At 40.7% G+C, this 14596-nt stretch overlaps 1 pseudogene; it reads left to right on the forward strand.

The window, feature by feature from the left end:
* The window catches only part of LOC146817667 (uncharacterized), a 44936-nt pseudogene extending 31533 nt beyond the window's left edge, over positions 1-13403 (forward strand).
* The last annotated feature ends 1193 nt before the right edge of the window (positions 13404-14596 follow it).

The following is a 14596-nucleotide window of genomic DNA, read 5'->3' on the forward strand; positions in this document are numbered from 1 at the left end:
TTGTGATCTGTCTTAATTTCGAAAAGAGCGGCATATTGAGAACTGATCTGATACTTGATCTTGAACAAACTTAATACAATAAACACGATAATGAACAGTCATTCATACCACAATATGCAGAACGTATTAACACATTTTAACATTTAACATTTAAATGAGCAAACAATGATGATGACGATCTAAGGAAAACTTAATCACTTAAACATAATACTCGGCATTATCTGAATTATTCTGAATTTATATACTTGATATACTAGATATACTGCTAAACAGTACAGATACACTGCTGAAACAGTGCAGACCGGATTTGTGTACCCAAACCCGTCTGGACCGGCACAACTTATGTGCACGCCAGAACGCCTCCCCAGTAATGGTACTCACCGGGTAGCTCGGAACGGAAGGCCTCGGAAACTGAACTGAACTTGAACCGGACTGGACTGGACTCGACTCGAAAACTTCGGACACCGGACTCGACTTGGGACTTCGGAAACTGGTGGGCCTCTGTATACCTCGGATCTTGCTCTCTCAGCTAGGCTCTGGTCGGGATACTTCGCACTTCTCACCGCCACGTCTGGGTGTTGATCGCAGCCTCAGTCGCCCCCGCTTGACCGGAGGGAGATACAGGAAATCCTGCTGGTACGCGTTATTGTCCGTCCAGCTGTGGCAGGAGACCGGGCCTGCAACGCACCGCCGGCGCGTGAGATGAGAAAGTGTCCCTATTCGGGCGCCATTCATGTGGTAAATAATTTAATTACCGGGACTTAATTTGATACAGAAACATAATAAAATAGCTCAGTAAATAAGAGGCAGAATCCGTGGTATTAGAGGTTCGGAATGGGCTTTATTCCAATGGTCGATTATAATCGGTTGCTCCAGGTTCCATTACCACGAAGGTTCAGGAAGTGAAGTACATACGTTATTGACAATCAATTACTTTTATACAATAGGCATTACAGTGAGGCCAATACAAGAGGCGTAACAATTGATAGCAAAGATAACATTTCACATGCGTAGCAAAAATAGGCGTAACTGGGAGTGATTTAAAGAACGTCATCAGATGTGATGTCATAAGAGGGCGGTTACATGAAAGAATTTCGCAATGTCAGCAGAAATACTTGACAGAAATGCGCGCGCAGCAGCATGACGTGTGATTGACGTGCATCTAGGGGGTGGAGGGGACTTGACATTTAGCTCTACATGTGGCGACAGAAGTCTGGAGGGTCAAGTCAACCTAATCCCAAATCATATCTAGCATCCTATGTTTAAAGAACTATGTTATCCAAAAGAGAGGTCTCTTAGAGTAGAATCTTATTCTATACTGACTATACTGACTGTTAGTGCGTGTACAAGCGTCTAAGTGTCTACACTAGATGCGAGGGCAGGAATCTTCCATAGTAACAGGGCTATGAATTACTTGCATGAAGACAGAGAAACCGGGCCTTTGCTCGGTAGCTGGAAGAATGTTTACTTAAACTACTAGACAGGAATGCATTGGGCAGGGATCGGAGCAGATAATTTCGAAGGTGAAATACAGTTCTTGGCAGGCAGCAAGCTGATGTCAGGCTTCGTGAGCCGCGCAGGGAATGAGACAAAGTTCATGGTCACAGATGCAGGCTCGGACTGGAGCTTCAGAGACAGAAAGCAAGAAAAGCTTGATGACAGAATCAGGGCCTACTTGCCTGGACTGTAAAAATGGCATAAGTGAACCATATAAAGGCGGTGGCCTTTTGTACTTAGGAATGGAATATCCGGCCCATTCATGGCGGATCTGAAAGAGGACATGTTAACGGTGGACGCACATGTATTTGCGTCTTCATAACTGGAACTGGAGGGAACATACATGTACTTGTAACATGCACATAGAACCGTTGGGGTCCAAGATAGGGGACATAACTGACCAGAAAAATCCATATTTCCACAGGACAGCAAGTGTAATGTACACAAACAGTATAACGCAAGGGTACTCCAACTCTTTCTCAAGGGCCAACAATTATGGTCTGTGGTGTGCCAGAGGGATGCAGTGATGCCAGCAAGAAAGGGGTCAGGGAATGTGAGGAGAGCATAGGGGATGAGAAGCATTAACATGGTGTGGGCAGTGATTTAGTTATTTTGAGGGTTTACTTTCATACTGCTCTGTAAATTAAGCTCCTAGTCTCTAGAAGAGAGATATGACTGTACTGGGTTATGTTGTATCTCAGCCACAAACCCTCCACTGCACCCTGGAGTAAGCCTTCTCTATCTGAATATACTACTTTGGGTGTTACAAAAAACCCCTGACAAAAAATCCAACAAGCTGTGCAATTCACAGAGGTGGGCAGGTGCGACCTACCTCTATCACCAGACATTGTGAAACATGAGCTACTAGTGATCTAAGAGGCAAGACAGTTATGTAAATGCTCATTTTTACATCCCCTTCAAAACGGGCGTAATTTACTAAACCTATTTTAAGCTGCTATTTTAGGGATAAGCAATGTGGCATTGGGGGAGACTTTATACTATTACCTTGGTGCCATGGGTGGGTGTAACATAGGCCTCGCAGCCCCTGCTGTGGGGGCTCCGGCATAGGGAGGAGATGCCTTCAGGGACCCCCCTTCCATCCTAGGCCAGTGAACATCTAAGATATGGGAGACTTAGAAGCTCCTACAGGCATACAAGCCAGAAAATTAATGGGTAGAGCAGAGGACCAAAATGGTTTGCTTCGAAAATCATACAAACATCTCAAAATATTTAAAAGTTTCTTCAAAGTTTTAAAAATATCTAATTAGTGGAAGCATTGATATTTACGCATCACGGTGTTTCATTGCATTGAGAAGAACTTACAATTTAACGTGATAAAAAAAGGATTTTTGTTGAAATTAAATATTTATAAAAAATAACATGTTTTAACCATTGAAGCTGCGATTTATTGAGAAGCTCTGGTTTCACATTCTGCAAATCAGTAAGTAAGGGGTATCAATGTGTATTCCATGTTTATGCTAACGCTTGGCTATTACTGTTTTGTGCTTTTTCGGAAGTTTTTAGCACAAACTTGACTAAGTATTTTCAGGGGCCTAACATAGTCAATAACACTAGTGGGGTTAACTTAAGATATCCCAACAATCATGGTCGCATAGCTTGTTAACGCACATTATCTAAGAAGCAAGACATGATGGGGGCTTAGGGGGTAGTGGAAAGGGAGAGCGGTTAATCTAATTACTACAGGACACATTATGTGGGTGGTTTACCACACCAAGCACTCCCCTTCCCCAAGCTATGCCCCGGCCTGCCCTTCTCATGACTCAGCAACACAGTTAGAACCTCTAATAGTAGAGTACAAGCTCTTCAAACGAGGACTGGTATTTAATATAAGAACACCAGCATAATTGAAGGTCTAATTCTACGCTCTGTCTGCTTTTGCCGCCAAACACACAGCTTAATCCACTTTCCTCAGCATCTCTCACTACACTTTCGATCTGGAAAGATGATGTGCCATCAGCTGCTAAGCAGCCATTGTCACTATACAAATACACTTTATTAGGCAGTACGCACTCTGATATACATGCATCTGGCACCGCATCCTTGTGCACTGAGGCACTGAGGTTAAAGGTGTCACAAAAAACAAAAAATGAACGGGGCCATGTGTAAATTAACTGATGCTTAAGCCAAAAATCTGTGCTTAGCACAGTGCGCTGCCTCACTGGTATTTTGCTGCTTCTGTTCATTCCACAACAAGTAATATTACACCTACAACAAGCCAGGACTATTGGCTTTGTCAATGGTTGTAAGTTGCTTAAGATATGTTGCTTAAGATATATAAGCAACAACTATAACTTCGAGTTTTGCTGCTTCTGTCCATTAGTTTGGACATAGAACGCAACTAACACTACACATACAACAAGCCAGGAGTATTGGCTTTGTCAATAGGTGTAGGTTGCTGAAGACAAATAAGCAACAACTATCACTGTGTTGTATATAAGAGTGAACATGTTACCCTGTTTTTCATGGGGAAGCTGTGGGCTACAGTTAGAGCAGCCGACCTTCAAGTAAACAAAGCAGGTTCGAGCCTCCTGTGGTTAACAACATTTTTGCTCGTGTAATGTATCAGGAGGTCGATTTATAAGTGCTCCCAGTTTGTGCTATTTAAAAGTTAAAAAAAAAGCTAGCCCCTAAAGATTGCTTGTGAGCACCGGCAGGACCCGGCCCACCTAAAACCCTGGGGCTGAGAGCTGAGGACTGCCTGCTTTCTCTTATGAAAGGCCCTGTGCAAGAATCGGGGTTGACCCTGGCCTGCAGGCTCCCCCTCATGAAAACAACTAAAGATGAATGGGCACTTTGCTGAAGCCCAAAATCTGTGCCTTATGCAGTGTGCTGCCCCACTGGAATTTTGCTGCTTCTGTCCATTAGTTTGGATATAGAATGCAACTAACACTACACATACAACAAGCCAGGACTATTGGCTTTGTCAATAGTTGTAGGTTGCTGAAGATAAATAAGCCACTACTATCACTGTGTTGTATATAAGAGTGAACATGCTACCCTGTTTTTCATGGGGAAGCTGTGGCCTACGGTTAGAGCAGCCGACCTTCAAGTAAACAAAGCAGGTTCGAGCCTCCTGTGGTTAACAATGTGTAATTTAACAGGATGTCGGTGAGCACCAGCAGGACCCGGCCCACTTAAAGCCAAGAGCTGAGAGCTGCCTGCTCTCTCTTATTAAAGGCCCTATGCTGTGCAAGAATGGGGGTTGACCTGTGACGGGTGACTGCGTGGGTGGAAGTACGGCGTTGATGAAGCTCGGTCCTTCCCCGATGGACTGTTGAACATTGACCCCTTGCAGCTGCAGCCTTACCTGAGTACGCTGGAATACCTGAAGTTTTCTTGCTTTTGGAGTGTAAAGTGGGAAAATAAAGAGACCAAGGCCGATCCATCGGGTCCCTTTTATGGGCATTGCACTCTCACGGTATTCGCTCTTGCAGCAGAACAATGACGCCACTTCCAGAGCTCCCGGATGTGCGTAGGCTTTGCGAGATGAGTCCACCGGCTTAATTCAGGTATATGCCTAAAGGTGAGTGCAAGCAGGACGGGTGTTGTACATTTTAACATTTTGTCATTTTAATAGTTATGTATTTATATGGATGCTATAGCTGAAGGAGTGGCAAGCTGCTCTCCATTGAGGACCCGGTTCGAGTCTCAGCTCCAGGCTGAGATGGTTTTCAGTGGGCGGAAGTGGGGTGGTAAAGTTATTTTGTTATGGGTAATGTGATATAATGTGTAATAAATATGATGTGCAAGGCCTTGAAGTAAAAAGTTGAGAAGAATTTCAGGAATATTTTGTCAGTTTTCCAGACCGTCATTGGAAAAAGCCGGTTGGTTGTGAATTGTTACATTTAACAGCCCATTAAGATAATACTATGGCATATGCTATGGTCTTTTCAGTGTATTGAACTTCTACTTGGTTTGATTATAAAAAAGATATCAGGTGGGCAAGATTGATAACCCTGCCAAACATGCGATTAACTGTGCAAGTAGGTTCTATTAACCAGATGGCCAACAAATCCTATTCATTCCTTCTATGCAAATTGCACTGCAGAATATATCTAGGGGGCAAGCAGTGCAGCTACTGTGTAACGGCAGATAATTTTGTTATATTCAGGGCCACTAGAATTATGTGATACTGCGGAAGCAGTGTTTTCCCCACAACAATGGATCTGCTGCATGTGCTACTGAATCAGCACCTGCTGTGTAATCTGCAGATTTTACCCAAGATAAGGTTTCCAGTTTAATGGGATGCAAGTTACAAAAAACATGGTGACCCATGCTCCTAAGCAGTGGAAGGCTGTTGGTAAGGTTGATGTGTCATCTTTCATTGCTTATTACTTTATTTGGTAGTTAAACTGGTACTAACGAGTTACAGTGCTAATATGTGCAAAAAGCACAAAATAATAAAACAAGAATATCACAAAATGTATTGCATTACGCCACATAATTTGTTTTTTTGTTGCTACATAACTTAGTCAACCATGCCACATAATTTGATCCTCACCTGCTGCATAATTCCAGTAGCCCTATTATATTGCAACATGTTAGCCTGCTATGGCACCCACACTGATCAGAGTGTATCGTGTTCTTATTTAGGCCATGGCTAGTAAAACTGAAGACTATCTTGACTCTACAATGTGCAACATCTATGCAATATTTGTGCCTGAAAATAAAGCATGCGTCGCCTCCAAGTCAAATCTAGCTAACAGCAAGGGCTAACTTTTTAAGATACTGTTAATATGCTTTTGTATTTACTGTTTTACAACATGCTGCTTGTGCCACATCATCAGCATGCCGACATTTAATTACAACAGCAGAGAGCTTTTGAGCACAGCTTCGGGCACAGGCACTCAATATTTGACAAATTAAGCACTGCATATCATTGTTGAGGTAACTCAAATATGTTCGCTTTCTGATTGCTAGGTATTACACTGGGATAACAGCAGATTCCTGAAGTTAAACAGCAATTTTTCTACATGTATGTGTTGCGACGTTTTACGAGGCGAAATGTATGCTTATTTGTTATAAAAACGGATCCTTGTCCTGCATGGGCTTTTTGAGCTACTATTTTTGTTTAATCTTGCTTTCTCTTATTTTTGGGCAAAATTTTGGTTGAAAACCCTTGGCGAAATTTACTGAAGAGTACTTGGTGAGTAAATGAGCATGGGGGTGTTTTATTTATACTCTGTGCCACACTGTGTCTGGTGTCCTGACGACCTCTTGCTCCCCAAAGGCTCTGTTAATACCAACCCAGGATCAGTATGAACCTGTATTCCTAAATAGGGAAGCAAGTTGGTGGTCCATTGTAGAGGGAGGTCCAGATTCACCGGAACCGTGGCTGGCGTTAGGGGTAAATTAAAGATTTTGCCCAATTACCCGTAAGGCCAGATAGTATTCCAAACCGGACTACCTGTGTGAGGACAGGTGTAAGCAGTCTCTCAGGGTCACGAATATAAAGATGCATGTCATCAGCGTACGCTGAGACAATCAAATGGTAGCCCATGATGCGCACACCCCTGTGCCCATGGTAGTCTCTCAGAGCACAGATCAGTGGTTCTGTGACCAAGGCTTACAGCAGAGGAGATAAAGGGCATCCCTTATGGGTACCCCTTGAGATAGGTATGGGAGATGTAACTCTGTTGTCCAATCACATTTTTCCAACTGGGGCGTTATATAAGACCGCTACTAACTGGAGAAAGACCTCACCCACTCCAATGCGCCATAGCACTCATTTCATAAATGGCCAATCTACAGAATCAAATGCTGTTCAGTGTCTAAAATTACACTGTCTGCTGTGTCATGGTACTCCTCTAGGGCTTTTTTAATATCCTCTCGGATCTTTGAGTCACCTGATCTCAATTGTGATTGTTCCAGTTGTGCAATCTCTTTTTGTAATCTGGATAGTCTGTCTCGTACGGAACATAATACTCCTGCGTGTTTCGAGATTGCCATCCCCCTTATGTACACCTTGAATGCCTCCCAGACCTTTGATGAAGAGGTTACTGAGCCTATATTGTCTTCAAATAAGCCTTGTAGGATGTGGCTAGATCTACCTGAAAGACCGGGCCCAGAAAGGAGTATGGGGGAACCTCCAAGTGAAAGGGGCAAAGTGCTCAGTTCATAATTCTATGTATAACATAACCGGGGAATGATCTGAATATGTTCTTGTAAGCGGGTCGCAGGTGACGACCCAGGTGAGTAGACTCTTAGATATCAGCCAGTAATCATTTCTGGTGTGCGTGTTGTGGGGTGCAGAATAATGTGTGAATCCTGGGGTGTCATCGGAGCACTGTCGCCACACATCTAGCAGACCTAACTGGTCAATAATATCCAATATTGCTCCATCTGCAGCAGAAGGGTGACATGGAGGGACCTTGGAGCGGTCACGGGTAGGGTTCAATATATGCAATTAAAGTTGCCTCCCCAAATTTGCTGAAAATCAGTTGCTTTAAGTAGGCGGGAGCCGAGTGAATGGCAAAATTGCGAATCATTGTGGTTGAGGCCATATAATTCACTAACTTAACATTTAGTCCTTCTTTGTGGTAACAGGACATATAATGATTAAGCACACATGTCTGACCTTTATTTACATGACACTCTACTCCGAAGGGTTGCCTGGGGTGACTTATATGAAATAAAAGGGGATTTTGAGGCTTGGCAAGTAGCTTTAAATACCGAGTCGAAGTGGCAATAAACTGCACACACAGGCTCTACAATGGCAGACCTGAAACAGGTTTGAAAGGCTACTTATGTTGGCGTAATCAGTGCTAGAAGCTCACTGGTTACGTTTCAAGTACAGAGCCTGGATATATGATATACCACTTTACAAGGGACATTTAAGTAATGTATGAAAAATGTAAATCTTGAAAACGCAGCTCCAAGAGCATTGTGTGTTTGTCAGGTATAAATACCTTTTAGCAGCCTTCCATTAGCCAGGAAGATACTGAACTGAGATGTTTGGCATCATAAAATAATACCAAGTGAGGGAGTCAAAGTATTGTCTGTGCGAGAAAGACCCACAACTTAATTTCCATATTTAAAGTGTATTTCAATCTGTACTCCACAGTATGTACATCTGTTCAAAGTGCAAATAATTATTCAAGACTATTGGAAGCAGAAAAAATTATGCCTGTGAATAAAGGAGGACAACTTGGTAAAGGAAAGAAACGTGGGCCATACAGAAAATGGTTATTAGAGGTAAGCGCACATTATAAAACATTACACCAAATCTGTTCACTTCAATCTACAAAACAGATTTACTCACAACGGTCAGTAACCTTGGATTGCCTAGAGGTTTGTGTTTTGAGATTAGGATGATATCAATCGTCCAATTTACAGAGACACTAAGTGGAAGTTAACAATACTTCAGATGGCTCTTCTTTCTTTTTGAGGCAAGAGACTGAAACCGGGTTCCTTGTAAAGAGTATGATCTGCTCTGCATGAGTTTCATTTTACCCTGCTCTTTTCTTTCTTGTGATAGTTTAGTTAGGCAAGCCCTTAACAGAAGGAACATGTAAGTTATTAAATTATTGTTAGCTATGTACTTAATATATCACTGTAATCATCTTCAAATTCATGTTCTGCGGAGACAAAGAATTGCGTTGTGGAATTAAATGGTGCAGTAGGTTTAACGTGATCACACAGTTAATATCAACAAACAGAGGGTTGAGGCTTATAACACTCCACACCTGACAATACAATATGTGAGCAATAAAAACAGTGCAAAGAACCATGGAGTACACCTCTCTATACTCCTATACCAGGAAATGAAAATGTCCTATTCAGACACAAACACATTTGGTTCAGCACTAAACAATATATCAAGGTAATCAAAACAGTCTCTGTTTGCACATTTAAAAACTCCCAGTCCTCAGTAGTTTCTTTTTGTTCAAAGTCGTTCTTTATTTAATTTCTTGTTAAAAATCAATGACCATAGCCGACGCATTTCATTCTGCTCAGTGACTTCTTCAGGGCTCCACAATATATCATAGAACTTTCAATGTTGACATTCAATCATTAGTCTGTAAAAGGTCAGTTGTTCACACAATTTATGAAGAACTCCTTTCCATCTTAACGGCTCGGTAACCGGCAGCGTGTATGTGCGTCTGTTTCTCAGTTTGGAGTGATTACAAAGTTATATTGTCCAGTTTTGAGGATACATTATTAACATAATAAGTCACCAAACCAGCTTCTCTGATGTGCATGAGGCCAAATCAATACCACCACACTCAACCATCTGGAGATTAGTGTACCAAAACACTATTTGTTCATTCTCATGTTTCAGCCTAATAGCCATGCATATGTGGTGAATGCACACAAGGCACAGAATCATTAATGCTGTGGGTACAAGAATTGCTCGACAAGTGGGGGACTTTTAGAAGTCCCAAAAAGACCTGTGCTACACGTTACCAAGTGCAGAATTGAATGAATTGGTCTTTTTTCTGCAGGAGAGTAGACAGAACATTTCCTTAAAGAAGCAGATGACAACATTATACAATATGCAGCACCGAAGAAAGTAAAAGAAGGATCCTTGCAGACTTCAAGCACAGCAGATGACATTATCCCCAAAGGTACAGTATGAAATTATAAACTCCTTTTTACACCGCTTGTATTAACAATTTTGATGTATGAAAGTATATAGTTTGAAAGCACATCACTTGCAAAAATGAAGGTCCTCATCAACCCACATTGAGTTTCTGCCACAGAAAATGTACTTGGTTACTGACACATAATACTTTTACAATCTAATTAAACATATTTTGCATACTAAATGTACAATGGCGTACTTTCTTTTGTTATAGTTCTTCATACATCACCTTCTGCAGAGCAGTGTACATTGCATTCAGACAACTGCACAGCATTACCAGATTATACCCCACCAGTAGATGACACAGATGAAGATCCAATTGACGCTGTTTGGGATACGCTTTGTAGCAGCTTAAAAGGTGAAATGGATGCTCACCTTAAAGATGATTTAATTAATCACTCGGATTCTGGTTTTGAACATCTTTTGGATCAAGTTGGATATACCATTCAAAATGAGTACGAAGATATTCAATTTTTTTCTGATCAAACTAATACCACAGATGAATCATCACCTATTTTTAAGGGCTCCAACAAATGCTTAGGGGTGGTCCTACTATTGCTTTGTTGCTTTATTATTCGTTTTCGCTTGAGTGATGAGGCAGCTGGCTATATGCCGAATCTCATCTATTTGCTCTTGCCATGTGATAATAGAATGTTCAGAACTCTGTATCATCTTCACAAATATATCAACAAAAGTGTTAAGACCCCAAATATTGCTTGCTATTGTGCCACTTGCTATACACATGTTGATAAAAACACTCAAACCTTTCCTAACCAATACTGTATGAAAGATTTGATTCAAAGTGACTCAGTGTCTAATTTCATTCAGCATGGCCTAATTGCACAGTTACAGACTATGTTTAGGCGAAAATATTTTACAGGAAAGGTGAGGAAACATCGATTTGATCACTATATGGAGAATGAGAAACAAACAATGAAAGATGTATATGACGGGGAAATGTATTTGGATTTATTCAAACAGCCTTTCATTTGCAATGAACACAGATGGTGTTCCTGTATTGAAAAGTTCCAAAATATCAATTTGGCCAGTGTACTTAATGGTAAACGAGCTGCCTGCATCTCAAAGAAAACTGCGTGAAAATGTATTACTATATGATATTTGGGTTTCCACAAAAAAGACAATAATGTGGTCTTTCTTCAAACCATTATATATTGAACTTGCACAGCTGGAAAGTGGAGTGTCATTTAAAGATCACAACAATTGTAGTTTTACTTGCCATGCTACACTTCTGACAATCACATGTGATTTACCAACTCGTTGTCTTGTTTCAAACAGTACCCAGTTTAACGGAAAGTTTGGGTGCTGGCATTGACTGCAGGAGGGTGAAGTCACTGTTTCAGGAAAAGGGCACTGTAGAGTATTTCCTTACAATGCTGAAAACCCAAAAGGCCCACCAAGGACACTTGATACTATTAAATCAGATGTAAACAGTGCAATAGATAATATTGAGAGTGGACTTTCTGATTACAGTGTAAGAGGGATCAAAGGTCCCATGTGGTTCATGTTTTTGAAACATTTTTGCATAAGCAGAGGATTTGTGATGCGTGGTGTATGTAGTGGCATTATGAAATTGTTGATGACCTTCTGGTTCACTAAAGAATATAAGCATCATTCATACTCTTTTTATGAAAAAATCAAAGTAGTTAATATCTATTTGAAACAGATAAAACCCACACTGGATGTTAGTAGAGTTCCAAGGTCTGTTGATGAACAACCATATTAGAAGGCCTCAGAGTTTCGAAACTTTCTTTCATTTTATGGATGCCTGTGTTAAAACATGTTTTAGATAGATCACACTATTTACACTTTTGTGTACTTATGAAAGCAATTCATAAGCTATTAAATGATGACATTAGCCAGGAAGATTTAAATATAACAGAGCAGTGTTTCCTTTTGTTTGTTCAACTGTTTAATGATTTATATGAAAAACGATTTTTGACAATGAATGTTCATCAATTGGTCCACTTAGTAGACGGTGTAAGAGCAGCAGGGCCTCTGTGTACTCTTTTTGTTTTTGAAGATCTTAATGGTTTTCTTTTACAACATGTGCATGGTACAGTAGGTATAGAAACACAAATTCTAGATGCAGTATTATACAATTAATACCTGTGTTAATGGAAAATCATTTGCCTCCTGATAGTGTTGAGGTAGAACTTTACCAGAGTATGATATGTTCATATAAGAGAAACAGACAACGATACTTAAAAATAGAAAATTGCATTTACAGTGTTGGTTCTACATACCCTTACAGTTAACAGTGAATGAATATATAGCAGTAACTCAGATTACTCATATTTTAGGCTCTGATTTAGTAGCCTATAACAAAATATTTTTAGAACAAAGCAATATTCTTGTTTACAGTAAGCCTGGGCAAAGCACTACGCTTCGCTCGGGTAGTTTGCGAAGTTTGGGCTACTTCGCACTGCGTGAATTGCACGCAGCACAGTGCAAACACGAGTAGCATCGCGTAGCGTTGTGCAGCGGTCATTTTTTGCTTGCTCGCGGTCCTCAACGTCATGTTGGCGACCGCGAGCAAGCAACATGACATCCCGGCGAGACTTTTTCCTCGTTCGCAATCAGCAACATCAAGTTGCTGATCGTGAGCGTGGAAAATAAACCTCCCAGCGAGCTTCTCAATGCGGGGAGGTCAGGTTTCTCATTGCGAGTGGTCACGTATGCTCGCGACCGCTCGCGATGAGAAACTACCAGTCCACGTTGAGAAAGCTGCCGCTCGAGTAGAAATCTACTCGAGCGGCAGAAAACGACCGCTTGCACTGTGCAAGATGCAGTTTGCACGGATTGCACAGTGCGGACAAGCATCCAGCACTGTGCAATCAGTGCGTACAGCATCTTGCACAGTGCACTACGCAGTTTGCGAAGCTACGCGTAGCGCGAAGTGCACTTCGCGTAGCTATGCGTAGCGCTACTTCGCAAACTACGCCCAGGGTTAGTTTACAGCTCAAATTACACTCGTATTTAGAGGAGAGACCAAAGTGTAATAAAATATGAAACAGAATCTGGAGTGTTTGCCTATGGTAGGGTCACTAGATTCCTTCAGTGTAAGCAAGCAGACTTGTCTGTTAAACTAGCACTCTTGGTTCCACGTAAGTATGAATCCTATGACATCAGGGAACCAGTTAATCTGGTAGTAGTAGAAAACAACATCACAGCTATCAGGATATCAATGATAAAATGTGCCTGTTTTTACATTCAGGAAGAAAATTAATCATTTGTAAGTGAAATGCCACATCGATTTGAAATAGATTATGGCAAATCATGATAGAAAGTTCTCCTACATGCACGCCTCTTTTTATAGTGCATTTGATTAGAAATCATCTTGATAAGCATTCTTAACCTGTGCTCCAAGGACACCTAGGGGCCCACGACACCTACGCAGGGGTCCTAGACTGCTCATAAAACATAGTAATGTTGGCCAAATAATAAAGTGTATATCAATATAGAAGCAAAATGTACAATTGAACATTCAAAAATGTTTTATAAATGTGCGCAATATGAAATTGGAGGCTAATAATTCATTTGGTATCCTCAAATTGATTTTTGGGAGCAGAGGAAGTACATCAAATACAATACAGTATGGCCAATGGGTGGTCTCAATTGATCTTAGAAAAGCTTCAACCTTCCCATTACAAGTAAAATGTTTTTTTTTTGTTGCATTTGTTTGTGAATGCAATTAAATATTTCATATTTGTGTATTTGTTTGATGGATGCTTGTTTCCCTCATTTGGTGTATTGTTTTGAGGTGGAAACCATCAAATATCAGATGGCTAGATAAAGATTCTGCTGCATAATGTGCCTCCAGTGATTGAATAATGTGTAGCATTTATTTTTGTTACGTTATTTAGTTTATCCTGACACATATTTTCATACTTCATTGTCCCTTAACTTCAGTGACCATGCATACAATGGCTAATGTTCATCTTCATTAATGCTAAGCATTGATCTTTTTACAGTGGATGCTTCTTTTACGTGGTTTGTACAAAAAGAAAGTGACAAAAATAAATAAATCTGTTAAAAAATAACCTCTGACTTATACACAGTTTGCTAAAGCATATTGTATGCTCTAAGTTGTGTATAATAGAAAACTCCATCCAACAGTTTGCATTTTTCTGGAAATCTGAAACCAAAGTGGCGGATGTGCTCTTTAAATAGACAAGTAATTCCTGTTAAAATCACCAGAAGCAAAAACATCTTATTGAAAACACAATAGTACCTTTGAAGTAATCAGATACTTATTTTCAAATCATCCTAAAGTCACCAGGAACAATGTCATCTTGTAAAGTCATCGGAGACTCATTTTCAAGTCATCCTTAAATCATCACGAATAATGACACCTACAAAAGTCATCAGATACTAATTTTCAAGTCATCCTCAAATCATCAGGCAGAGCTTTTCAGGTTTGCTTATGACTTCAAGAGCTTGATGATGTCTGGTGATGTGAAAATAACATCTAAT

This window comes from Triturus cristatus, chromosome 6 (assembly GCF_964204655.1).
Source record: "Triturus cristatus chromosome 6, aTriCri1.1, whole genome shotgun sequence".
NCBI classification, from domain to species: Eukaryota; Metazoa; Chordata; class Amphibia; order Caudata; family Salamandridae; genus Triturus; species Triturus cristatus.